Below are 13,880 nucleotides of genomic sequence, written 5' to 3'. Positions count from 1 at the left end.
GCTGTAAAATGATAAAAAAAAAAAAAAAACTTCCTTTGTTTATATAATTTCAGTCATTTTTTTCCCCAATCTATTTAATGTGATATTCATTTTAACAGCACAACAGTCCATTTCCCTTTCTCCTCAAAGTCTCATGAATTCTGATCTGGCTGTTCAGACTGAGATGCATTGTCACGTATCGAATATGTATCACATTTCCACATAAAAGGCTATACACACACTCTACTTACAATATTGCACTTGGTTAAAGCAGTTTAAATTTACAGGTTTTGAGGTTTGCTGTGTGACTGTGTATAGGAGTTCCAGAAGTAATAGTAAGTCTGATTCATTACCGATACGTGGCAATGAGACACAGCCTGAAGAGCCAGATTGCATTTAATGCAACTTTTACGTCTATCCAGCTCAACATTTGCTGAGGAGAGGGAAAATGGATGACAGCAGTGAGAGAGGTGTTCAGTGGTGGAATAGTGAGGGAACAGCCCTCATTGTTATTTGGGGTGATGACTATCGGTTCACAGGAAATTAGAAGGCCCGTATCGCAACAACCGCTCCGTGTTTAAAGACGTTTCTAAAATTTCTAAAAATGAAAATACAAATGTCTGAAAATAAAAATGTCTGAACATGGCCACAGGAGGGTGCTCTTGCAGAATGAAAGGAAAATAAAATGCTTAAAAAACGAAGTTTAAAGAAACCAAGGACACAAATCAAAATAGTGGGCATGGCAGAATATCAATTTCGCGGATACGGCCAGCTGTCAGCCACTGGAACTCCTTGATAGGTCCTGTGACGCTGGTGAAGATGAAACCAAAACCTAACATATGAAGCATTGCCCTCCTAAACTGATGTGAGAGCAATGCTTCATATGAGGTTTTGGTTTCATCTTTACCAGCATCACAGGACCTATCAAGGAGTTCCAGTGATGCTGGTAAAGATAACATATGAAGCATGGCTCTCATCAGTTTAGGAGGGTGAACTGTTCAGACGAATGTCGGATATTTTGACCACTTTTACCTGCTGTGAAAAACACAGCCTAAGAAGCTCTTGTGGTCTAGTGCACTTACCCATGATCTTGCAGTTTCTACTAAATCACAGCATTAGTATTATTTATATATTCATGTGTCAATGAGGTCATTGAAGGGTCTTTCCCACATCTATAAAAGCGTCAGTGTGCTTAATGAGATCATCACTCAGGCTGAATGTCTGTCTGAGTTGTCAGATTTTATGATAAAAAAACACTGATACAAGTGAAGTAGAGGCTGAGGGGGAGGAGGAGTTTTTTTTCCAACTGAACTAATGTTTTAGTAAACAGGTTCTGTAAATGTATATGAGTATGACATCACAAAAATTACTCAATATCCTGTTACTATATTTTGGTATGTGATCGCCAATGTTCGTGGGAGGAGCTCTGATCTGAGGGACTCTTACCAGAAAAGGGGAACCAATCAAACCAGAGAGAAGGGGATGGTACATTTCTGAAAAAAAGCAGAATTTAACTGTAAGGAGGTGAAAAGCAGACTTGGAGAATGTTACAATATTGATTTGAACGTCTGTACAGCTGAAGATCAGTTCAGGATTAAGCTCTACCTCATCCACCTTCAACAATGGTTCTGAAGTCTGAAACATGTTACTGACCCTGGGCCCGACCTGCTGGAAGAGTGTTCCTTCCAGAGCTGGAGCAGATTGCTAAGTGGTAGGAGTTTTTTTTTTTTTTATCTAGTCCTGAGGGGTATAAAGCCCCCCAGCATAAAAACTGTTCTCTGGAATGATGCTTCATCCCATACGTTTGGGATGAGTTGGGGAGCTAGGGATGATGAAATGGAGTGGTGATTATCCAACATTCTGACCCCACTAATGGTCTTGTCACTGAATGCAATCAAATCCTCACAGCAATGCTGAAGTCCAACATCTAATAAAAACTCTTCTTCCCTGGACAGTAGAGAAGCAGGAGAAACTTTATAATACCCTTGATTTCAGAAGAAATAATAAATGAGCAGGTGTCCCAATACTTTTGTCCATATTGTGTATCTAGGTTAATCTAGCACCCATCTAGCTGGTTCTTCAAATTTAGCTTTCTCACATGGTGCTTAGGAGTTCCCTCTCTGCTGTGTGTTGAGGATAGAGGATGGACGATGGAGAGAAGAAATAGCCTAGCATGGACACCCACGCTGTGGTCATGAGGTCTGGTTCCCATAGCAACCCCTGTTCTAATAACTAGCTGATGGGAATGTGCTGCTCTCTTTTTAACCATACAACTACACCTTAATCTACACCTGAACCTGAACTTACTCAACAGCACTACCAGTGGACATATAGGTTGTATTTATAGACACAGCTTAAAAGGAGTCCTAAAGAATCCAGGCCTGAGCCTCAGTTGAGGGGTGGAGCTTGAAAGAAGCCTAGCCAATGCACATCTGTTGAGTCCTGGAGGCAGTGTGCCAATGTTACAAGAACAGTTCCCAAAAAAACAACCAGTGCTCAAGTACTAATAATAATTAACACATTTTTAAAACAACAACATCATCATATTATTAAATCATATAAAGGCTGTATCTGCATGCTCTAAATTTGCGCGACATGTTCTTATAACTTTACACTAGCTCTAACTGTACACACTAATTCAATTCCTTCAACAGTTGCAGTAGATTAAACTCACTATATGTCTAACTGTGTTCAGGAGCTCCTTTCTCAACATTCTCTTGTGTTCGGCTTGTGGTCAGTGATGCTGGAGGGAGGAGCGGTGTATGAACAACTCACACTTCCTGTAAAACAGAACCCACGACACCAGACACAGGAGAAGACGGACTCTCTCACACACTGAGAACAGCTCGTTACGAAGAAGAGTAAAGTTTAAGAACAGAAAACTTATACAGAGGATAAATACAGTGGAGCGGAGTTGGTGTGAACATCCGTGAAGTTAAAATTAATTTCTAGATGAAGATCTTCCTCATCTTCACCTTCTACCTGATCCCAGGTCAGTTGTTTATGCTACTTCAAACATGGATAAGATGCAGTGTTCAGTTTGATGTGCGTTTATAAAGACGTTGCTGCAGTTCTGCTGCACTGTAAATGTGAGACCATTGGAGGTATCTTAATGAAGGAGAATCTTCACTTTGATTGGCAGGTCTTGTGGGCAGCTTTGATGTGATTGGCTACACAGGAGGCAGTGTCATGATCTACTGCACATTAAGTGTGAATAGAGGACACAATGGGTATTTCTGTAAGGGATCAGCACAACAGTGTGTGTATCTGAACCCTGATCTAGCAACGAATACGTGGGATCATAAAGGCAGAGTTTCTCTCTTTGCATCTTCTGGAGTTCTTACAGTGATCTACAGAGACCTGAGTTCAGAGGATGCTGGATTATATATTTGTGGAGAGACTGGAGACCTGAACCACAATGTCAAGCTAGAAGTGAAAACAGGTCAGAAAGTCCTACTAATTTCATATAAAAAATCTATAAAGCAGCTCATTTGTAGGTGCTGATGTTCTGCAAGTTCCTTTAGATGCTCCACCTAGAATTATTGGAAAAGATAATTGTGATTGATTGACAGATCCATGCTGTTCAGCACCAACGACTGTGACTGGTTATCTGGGACAGACCGTCACCATCAACTGTTCCTATGCAGAGGAGTTTCAGATCAAGACCAAGTTCTTCTTCAAACAAAAAGATCAAATTTATACAGAAGTGATCCGTTCCTCAGAGTCTCAGAAAGACAGGTTCTCCATCTCTGATGACAGAAGCTCTAAAGTTGTCAGTGTGAGGATCAGAGATGTAAGAGATGAGGATGGAGGAGTTTATACTTGTGGAGTGGCGAGGGAAGACGGTGCCACAAATTATGAAACCTTGTTCACCAAGATTCATCTACAGCTTACTTGTGAGCTCCATTAACTTCCTACACTGTTCATTGATTTAGAGATTCTGCTAGGATAAATGTGAACTCCTTGGTGGGATACATATGTGAACCCATTGTTGTTCAACCATAAAGCAGAGTATCCTTATTAAAAATTAAATTACTTCACATAGATCAGTGTCTAGGTAAAGCACGTGTTAGTACAGTTAGGAAGTGTAATTTACGCTTTGATGAGTGAAAGCTCCAGGAGTGAGGCGGTAGAGTAATACCACAGGATTTTACACTAATGACTTAATATGACCCCTGCAGCTCCACCATCAATGCTCTGGCCTAGAGTGGGAATGACAGAGACACCGTTCTCCCTGTTACAGTCAGTGGAGCAAAAGCATCATCCTGAAGGGGGTTATTTAAGATTAAAATGCTACATAATCTTTCTTCAACACAGTGAGAATGAGAGGATCCCTGTTAGACTGCAGACACATAGTCTGAGAAGTGTTATTCAGAATAAGAGATTTTAAAATTAAGATAAATTTATGTTTGTTTGTTTGTGCTCACAGAATAAGATCCATCCTATAATCTAAGAGATCAAATATTCTAGTCTAAATTTCTTATAATGTCAGTTTGCAACTTGAGCTAAAATAGAGCCCAAAAACAAAACCAAAGAAGGGAATTTCATGTAACCCACAGCTGCTCTTTGGTCAAGTTGAACATATTCAGGCAGGACTTCAGTACTTTAGGATCCACACTATGAACAGATGTGGAGCTGGAGGGTTCCTGGTTTGATTTCAGAGCAGGTGTAACAGTTCAGTTCAGTACAGCTGGAAGTGCTAGACAAAACACAGGTTGGAAAAACAAGGAACATCTGGGGATAATGATGAGGAAACAGGCGGGGTAATAGGTGGAGATAAGACAATACAAAAATCTATTAAACAGGTGGATGAAAACACAGGACCAAGGGCAGAGGCAAGAGCAGAACAGGGCTACTTGTGTCAGCAGATTGCTCAAGATTTGAATACCCTTCCTTTACTGCTCAGGATATAACAAAAGTGTGGAAAACTGTTGTGTCTCTCAGCTCCAGCTTCCTCCTTCAGTATCAGCATCACCATTGTGAGCATCTGGGTGGTTCTGCTGCCGATAGGAGGATTGACACTGATCTTCTGCAAACTGAGACGCTGTAAAACACAAGGTAAGATTCACACACACGGGTGATGTTGATGTCCTGTAGTATAAAAGTTACCAGTGTAATAATTGTCTACACCTGGTGGAGTTAGAAGACTGCCTCTAGTGGACAATTTATAGAAGACTAGTTTTACTTGTGTCTCCTCTCTTTCTGCAGACTCAGCTGAGAGGAGAAATCGGCCTCAGGAAAACAATACAGTAAGTAAACACACTGATGAAGTACTAACAGTTTAAGTTCTGATAGAACATTTGTATTTATTATTTTGTATTTTACAGAACTGTCGTTTTATGTTCTTCAAAAGGTTTCTAAAGATGCTTAATAACAGGGTGGTAAACATAACAAATGTTAGTTCTTTTAGTTTAGTTATTTTAGCAGCTTTGAAGCAAATGTTACTGTAATATTTATATTGCTCTGATTTCAGAATGATCATGATTATGAAAATGATTCACGTGGAAACCAGAACATCAGAATGGGTCCAGTCTACCAGAACCTAAACTGCATCACCGACCAATCAGATTCAGTTTACCAGAGTCTGAATCCAGAAAGGAGAGAGCCAGATTCAGTCTACCAAAGTCTGAAGCCCAGTACCAGTTAGTCAGATAAGTCAGATCTGACACATATGTGAGCAGACTGGTTTTATCAGACCTTTATCAATAAGATCAGATTCAGCTGATAAAACCCTTCATTTCAATTTGGTCTGATGCATTTGGACGTAATCCTCTTTAGGTGTGATATTTGTTGAGTTTTCTAGATGCCATTTGTCTGCATAATGTTTTATTTTCATGTTTCCTGAGATATTTTCATGTTTCCCATATATATATATATATATATATATATATATATATATATATATATATATATATATATATATATATATATATATATATATACACATACACACATACATACTACTTTAATATTTTAGATGTTTATTTTATAATAATCTATTTGTTATTATCTTTGGTCGTGTGAGGCACCACAGTTGCAGTTATCTAGAGTACTTCATCATTTCATTGTTTTAATATTGTCTTATATTTGCTATATAGTATTTACACACCAAAAAGCCTGTACAATGAACCCCACTGTTGTATTTTACACAGCTGTAAAATGATAAAAAAAAAAAAAAAAAAAAAAACTTCCTTTGTTTATATAATTTCAGTCTTTTTTTTCCAATCTATTTAATGTGATATTCATTTTAACAGCACAACAGTCCATTTCCCTTTCTCCTCAAAGTCTCATGAATTCTGATCTGGCTGTTCAGACTGAGATGCATTGTCACGTATCGAATATGTATCACATTTCCACATAAAAGGCTACACTCACACTCTACTTACAATATTGCACTTGGTTAAAGCAGTTTAAATTTACAGGTTTTGAGGTTTGCTGTGTGACTGTGTATAGGAGTTCCAGTAGTAATAGTAAGTCTGATTCATTACCGATACGTGGCAATGAGACACAGCCTGAAGAGCCAGATTGCATTTAATGCAACTTTTACGTCTATCCAGCTCAACATTTGCTGAGGAGAGGGAAAATGGATGACAGCAGTGAGAGGTGTTCAGTGGTGGAATAGTGAGGGAACAGCCCTCATTGTTATTTGGGGTGATGACTATCAGTTCACAGGAAATTAGAAGGCCCGTATCGCAACAACCGCTCCGTGTTTAAAGATGTTTCTAAAATTTCTAAAAATGAAAATACAAATGTCTGAAAATAAAAATGTCTGAACATGGCCACAGGAGGGTGCTCTTGCAGAATGAAAGGAAAATAAAATGCTTAAAACACAAAGTTTAAAGAAACCAAGGACACAAATCAAAATAGTGGGCATGGCAGAATATCAATTTCGCGGATACGGCCAGCTGTCAGCCACTGGAACTCCTTGATAGGTCCTGTGACGCTAGTGAAGATGAAACCAAAACCTAACATATAAAGCATTGCCCTCCTAAACTGATGTGAGAGCAATGCTTCATATGAAGTTTTGGTTTCATCTTTACCAGCATCACAGGACCTATCAAGGAGTTCCAGTGATGCTGGTAAAGATAACATATGAAGCATGGCTCTCATCAGTTTAGGAGGGTGAACTGTTCAGACGAATGTCAGATATTTGGACCACTTTTACCTGCTGTGAAAAACACAGCCTAAGAAGCTCTTGTGGTCTAGTGCACTTACCCATGATCTTGCAGTTTCTACTAAATCACAGCATTAGTATTATTTATATATTCATGTGTCAATGAGGTCATTGAAGGGTCTTTCCCACATCTATAAAAGCGTCAGTGTGCTTAATGAGATCATCACTCAGGCTGAATGTCTGTCTGAGTTGTCAGATTTTATGATAAAAAAAACACTGATACAAGTGAAGTAGAGGCTGAGGAGGAGGAGGAGTTTTTTTTCCAACTGAACTAATGTTTTAGTAAACAGGTTCTGTAAATGTATATGAGTATGACATCACAAAAATTACTCAATATCCTGTTACTATATTTTGGTATGTGATTGCCAATGTTCGTGGGAGGAGCTCTGATCCGAGGGACTCTTACCAGAAAAGGGGAACCAATCAAACCAGAGAGAAGAGGACGGTACATTTCTGAAAAAAAGCAGAATTTAACTGTAAGGAGGTGAAAAGCAGACTTGGAGAATGTTACAATATTGATTTGAACGTCTGTACAGCTGAAGATCAGTTCAGGATTAAGCTCTACCTCATCCACCTTCAACAATGGTTCTGAAGTCTGAAACGTGTTACTGACCCTGGGCCCGACTGCCAATAGAATTGAACTTTCTGGACCTGATGAACATGAACCTATTGGCACCATGCTGCCTAATAATGCCAGGCAAAGCCTGATGGGTATAAAGCCCCCCAGCATTAAGCTGTGGAGCAGTGGAAAAACTGTGTTCTCTGGAATGAAGCTTCATCCCATACGTTTGGGTTGAGTTGGGGAGCTAGGGATGATGAAATGGAGTGGTGATTATCCAACATTCTGACCCCACTAATGGTCTTGTCACTGAATGCAATCAAATCCTCACAGCAATGCTGAAGTCCAACAAGTCTGAAGTCTTCCCTGGACAGTAGAGAAGCAGGAGAAACTTTTTAATACCTTTGATTTCAGAAGAAATAATAAATGAGCAGGTGTCCCAATACTTTTGTCCATATTGTGTAGCTAGGTTAATCTCAAATTTCAAAAACAACAACATCATCATCATATTAAATCATATAAAGGCTGTATCTGCATGCTCTAAATTTGCGCGACATGTTCTTATAACTTTACACTAGCTCTAACTGTACAGACTAATTCAATTCCTTCAACAGGTGCAGCAGATTAAACTCACTATATGTCTAACTGTGTTCAGGAGCTCCTTTCTCAACTTTCTTTGGTGTTCGGCTTGTGGTCAGTGATGCTGGAGGGAGGAGCTGTGTATGAACAACTCGAACTTCCTGTAAAACAGAAACCACGACACCAGACACAGGAGAAGACGGACTCTCTCACACTGAGAACAGCTCATTACGAAGAAGAGTAAAGTTTAAGAACAGAAAACTTATACAGAGGATAAATACAGTGGAGTGGAGTTGGTGTGAACATCTGTGAAGTTAAAATTCATTTCTAGATGAAGATCTTTCTCATCTTCACTTTCTACCTGATCCCAGGTCAGTTGTTTATGCTACTTCAAACACGGATAAGATGCAGTGTTCAGTTTGATGTGTGTTTATAAACACGTTGCTGCAGTTCTTCTGAACTGTAAATGTGAGACCATTGGAGGTATCTTAATGAAGGAGAATCTTCACTTTGATTGGCAGGTCTTGTGGGCAGCTTTGATGTGATTGGCTACTCAGGAGGCAGTGTCATGATCTACTGCACATACAATAACACTAGAGGATACAATGGGTATTTCTGTAAGGGATCAGCACAACAGTGTGTGTATCTGAGCCCTGATGTATCAACGAATACGTGGGATCATAAAGGCAGAGTTTCTCTCTTTGCATATTCTGGAGTTCTTACAGTGATCTACAGAGACCTGAGTTCAGAGGATGCTGGATTATATATGTGTGGAGAAACAGGAGAGTGGAGCCATACTATAAAGCTGGAAGTGAAAACAGGTCAGAAAGTCCTACTAATTTGATATAAAAAAAATCTTTAAAGCTGCTCATTTGTAGGTGCTGATGTTCTGCAAGCTCCTTCAGATACTCCACCTAGAATTATTGGAAAGGATAATTGTGATTGATTGACAGATCCATGCTGTTCAGCACCAACAACTGTGACTAATTATCTGGGACAGACCGTCACCATCAGCTGTTCCTATCCAGAGGAGTTTCAGAACAAGACCAAGTTCTTCTTCAAAGAAAAAGATCAAAATTATACAGAAGTGATCCGTACCTCAGAGTCTCAGAAAGACAGATTCTCCATCTCTGACGACAGAAGCTCTAAAGTCATCAGTGTGAGAATCAGAGATGTGAGAGAAGAGGATGGAGGAGTTTATACTTGTGGAGTGGCGAGGGAAGACGGTGCCTCAAATTATGAAACCTTGTTCACCAAGATTCATCTACAGCTTACCAGTGAGATCCATTAAATTCTCCTTTTGTTGTTGTATTCATTATTTAACTGTATTCATTGTTAAACTATGTTTACACAGCCTGGTTTGGCAATGGTTAGCACCTACCCACTTTCACATGGGCTCCTCCTCAAAATAAGAATTGAAGCACATTTAATAAGGCAGAAATTGAGGCATTCGTGGACTTTGTGCACCCTTTCCTTTCCAATATTATGCCCAAAACTTAACATATGATTACTTCATTCTGATAATAGTCTCCAGACCAAGGAATCTGCAATGTCTTCACAGAGTCTTTCCAGATCCCCCAGGGTCTTCATTTCTCTCTATAGGACTCCTGTTCAGCTCACCCACAGTTGTAATGTCCTGCTAGAAGAGCAGCTTTCAAATCTTCATGTGCTTTATGTAGTCTTGAATGTTTCCTAGATCCTTCAAAAACAGCCATAAGCATCACAATTCCTCTACAATACTTCAGTGGTATTGGGCTTTTTATAGTTGTTAGGTTCCTTACAAGGTTCCTCTTATTACAGAAGGGGGCCAATGCAGTGTTCGGAGTCTTGCCCAAGGACTGTTAATAGTGTAGCGCAGCATAGTCACCCAGACTGGGAATTGAACCCTGGTCTCCCACATGGTGTAACAGCTCACTGGCAGGTAGGGGCAGGTTATCGGTTGTGCCACACCAACCACCAACTGGTACCCAGTTCCTGTCAAATGACCGGTGCTATAAACTCCAGATTGCTGCCATTCATAATAAGATGAAAGAAGTACCTTTACACCCTTAGTTTCATTTCCCACTAAATATCTGAATTGCTCTTGTTCCATTGTTTACATCTGCCACAACCTTCCAGGTCCACAACTACAAGTATCTGTGTTTACCTCGTCGCCGTCCTTATCCCACCTGCTCCTCAGTGTTTCCACATGTTGCTTGTCTATATCCCTTGAATGTTTCTTTCTTGTCAATAAGCAATCCTGTCCTATGTCCACATGTTTTGTGGACATCCCTTCAAATGAATGCACTTAGCTACTTTATGTTGCACCCATTGCTGAGGCAGATGTGCAAATGCACACACACAGCTTCTCTGGTCTCTGTAGAGAAGTACTGCCAATAGAATAGGACTCTCTGGAGCAGATCAACATGAACCTGTTGGCACCATGCTGCCTAATGCCAGGCGTGGCAAATTATTAAAATGTTATCTTACTTTTCAGATGTCTCTAAAACGGCACCAATCAGCACTCAAATGACCATGACTCCAAGTGGGTTCCTAATTTTTTAACAATTATAATTAGCTGTTATTCAGTGTCAGTGTAAATACAGCACAATTATGTCTTATTATTTTAATGCAGTGCTGAGGGACACTGACCCAGAATGCAGTTTAAAAACAATCAAAGATCTTTTTTTTGGGGGGGAGAAGTATAATGTCCTGTAATTGCCGTGTCACCCACCTGACCAAAACCCATTCAAGCTTGCATTTCACTTTATAAAGACTTCTACGAATACACCATTAACAAGTAGGAAGAACAGACAGTTGAACTTAAAGGCCTTGAAAAGATTCAATACAACGCATACAACAGCTTGTCTAGTCACTAAAAGTATTGCCAATAGAATAGGACTCTCTGGAGCAGATCAACATGCATCTGTTGGCACCATGCTGCCTAATGCTAGGTGTGGCATTTTAAAAAAAACAGCTATCCTTCTTTTCTGACTACTGGATGTCCTCGTATGCAGCTCAAGAGCTAAACTGATCAACCATCTTAACCAGATTCTTTTCAGCATGGTAACAGGGCAGATGTTTGTTTCATTGTTTTCACGTCTCTCAGCTCCAGGTTCTTCTGTTGCCATTACTGCGAGCATCTGTATGGTTCTTCTGCTGATTGCAGCACTGGTCTTTTTTATTGTGATATTCAAGAAGAGACGAGGTAATCTGCACCTGGATACACGAACACAGTTACACGTAGACTACACTTGCTGTCAGGCCATGTTCAAGAGCTGTTACGGTGTGGTGTGGGGTTTGGACTCAAGTGCAGTCAGAATTCGTTTTATTATGATGAAATGATAATCTTATGGTTGTGTGCTTAGTGACTTTTGGGCTTGAACTACCAACCCTGGTAATGGGAGCCCAGTATATTTTCACTGTGCCACCACAGCTGTGAGAGGTGGCAGTATAAACACTGATCATAAGCAACACAAAAAGGCGGGAAAACAAACAAAGGAAAACCAGGAATGATGTTAACTCAAACTAAAGACAACTCAAATGCTTTTCTCTTTTGTCTGTTAACAACAAACTTTTCTTTTCTGTTCACAACTTGAACTTCTCTTTTCTCTTTTCTCTTTTCTCTTTTCAACATAAACCCACTGTTACCATTCACCCCTCTACAAAGGTGCGACGGGGAAGTGTGTTTGGCTGGGTGTATTTATACCATGCCACACAGGTGGGTCTGGTCAGCATTGATTATCGCTGGGAATTCTGGGGCTTGGAGTTCTTTGCTCCAACCCCACCAGCATTCCTACTTTGCTGGCTGGGCCCCCTGCTGGCAGCCGGTGGTACATGCTGCCTGCTCACAAGAGCTTGTTGTTATGTGCTGGTCAGCTGGGATACACTAAAGACCCTACAAGGCTGAGGCTTTTGCATGTTTTGATTGATCTGATTGTTTGATCTGATCTTTTTGATCAGACTCACGTTTCCTTATAGCACCATTTTTTTGCACTGGTTTTTATCCTCTATATGAAACATTGAAACAACCCAAACAACTCCATGGGGTACAATGAAAATTGCTTGGCAACACCCTAAAATCACCAAGACACCATGACCAGGAACTGCCTTGTAAGAAACACCTTAGTAACACTAACACCCACAAAACCCTGCAAAACTCTGAACCTTAGCAAGCATTTGAAACACCTTAGCAACCACCTGAAATACAACAGCAACTACTATAGCAGCCTCCCAGCATGCTCTAGAAACACTACCATTAGTGTACCATAACAGTCGCAACAAAACATAGTGGTCACTTAGCAAGTCAAGTCAAGTCAAGTCAAGTCAAATTTATTTGTATAGCGCTTTTTACAACTGTTGTCGTCACAAAGCAGCTTTACATAATTATTACTTAATAAAGAACAGAGACAGAGAAGAAAGAAGAAATAACATGAAGCGTCAAAGACCCCCATGAGCAAGCCAACGGCGACAGTGGCAAGGAAAAACTCCCTCAGAGCTGGAGGAAGAAACCTTGGGAGGAACCAAGACTCACAAGGGGGACCCATCCTCCTCTGGCCAGACTGTTTTAAACATTTAGCAAAAGATGTCCAGATGACCACCCAGGATAATAGCAAAACCACTTACCTAAAAGGCATATTATCCACTCAGCAACACCATAGTAACTACTTAACAAAAGCATAGCAATCACCAATCAACACTTAGGAACCATTTTGCGTCTACCTAGCAACCATGTAGCAACACCACAGCAACTACCTAAAATACCATAGCATCCACCTAGCAACAGATAATGTCTATCTGAGCTTGATTTAGGTTCATTCTGTACATCCACAGGCTTCACTCCTCTGTCCGGAAAGAAGCACATTAGCAATAAAGAGGTAAGTTGTTAAATATATATATATATGTATGTTTGTGTGTGTGTGTGTGTGTGTGTGTGTGTGTGTGTGGTTGGTTGGTTGTTAATACTGTTTTATTGGTTGAGCTTATCATGCTTGTCTACTCTTAGGTTCCTGCTGTGGTCAGTGACTATGAAGAGATAAAAGCCACCAGACCTGAGAATGCCTCTGCAGATGCTTCCTCACCTGCTAACAGCTCTGATAAAACTCTCCACTCCACTGTTCAACCGCCCAAAGACCAAGACCTCACTTACTCCACTGTCAGTTTCCAGAAGAACCTAGATTCTCCCTCTGATGTCAACATCAACATCAGTAAGGAGGAGCCTGATACTGAGTACGCCATCATCAAACACCACACAGGACTGGAGTAGCTTTAATCAGCTCTGAACTATCTAACTGTAGGTCATCAGCCTACTGTTAATATGGGTTGCAACATTATGGAATTTTTTAAAGTTTAAAGCTAAAATAATTAGATATGATACCAAAACTGCTCCTCAATCCCAGGCACGTGTGCACACTGAAGGGCTATTGAGACCACGCCCCCTGTATGCACTGTTTATTCCTCCATTACATGTACAGCATATGTTCAGATGATTTCTAGAAACCTGACACTCGCTGCTAGCTTGTGAGTAAATACACTTTATTTGATTTGATGTTAATAATGAAAAAAATAATAATTCTTGGTATTCATTCTTTGTTTCAGAAACCCGTTAAG

This window comes from Salminus brasiliensis, chromosome 15 (assembly GCF_030463535.1).
Source record: "Salminus brasiliensis chromosome 15, fSalBra1.hap2, whole genome shotgun sequence".
In the NCBI taxonomy this organism is placed as follows: domain Eukaryota; kingdom Metazoa; phylum Chordata; class Actinopteri; order Characiformes; family Bryconidae; genus Salminus; species Salminus brasiliensis.
The sequence above is the reverse complement of the archived record's forward strand: the minus strand, read 5'-3'. Positions refer to the sequence as shown.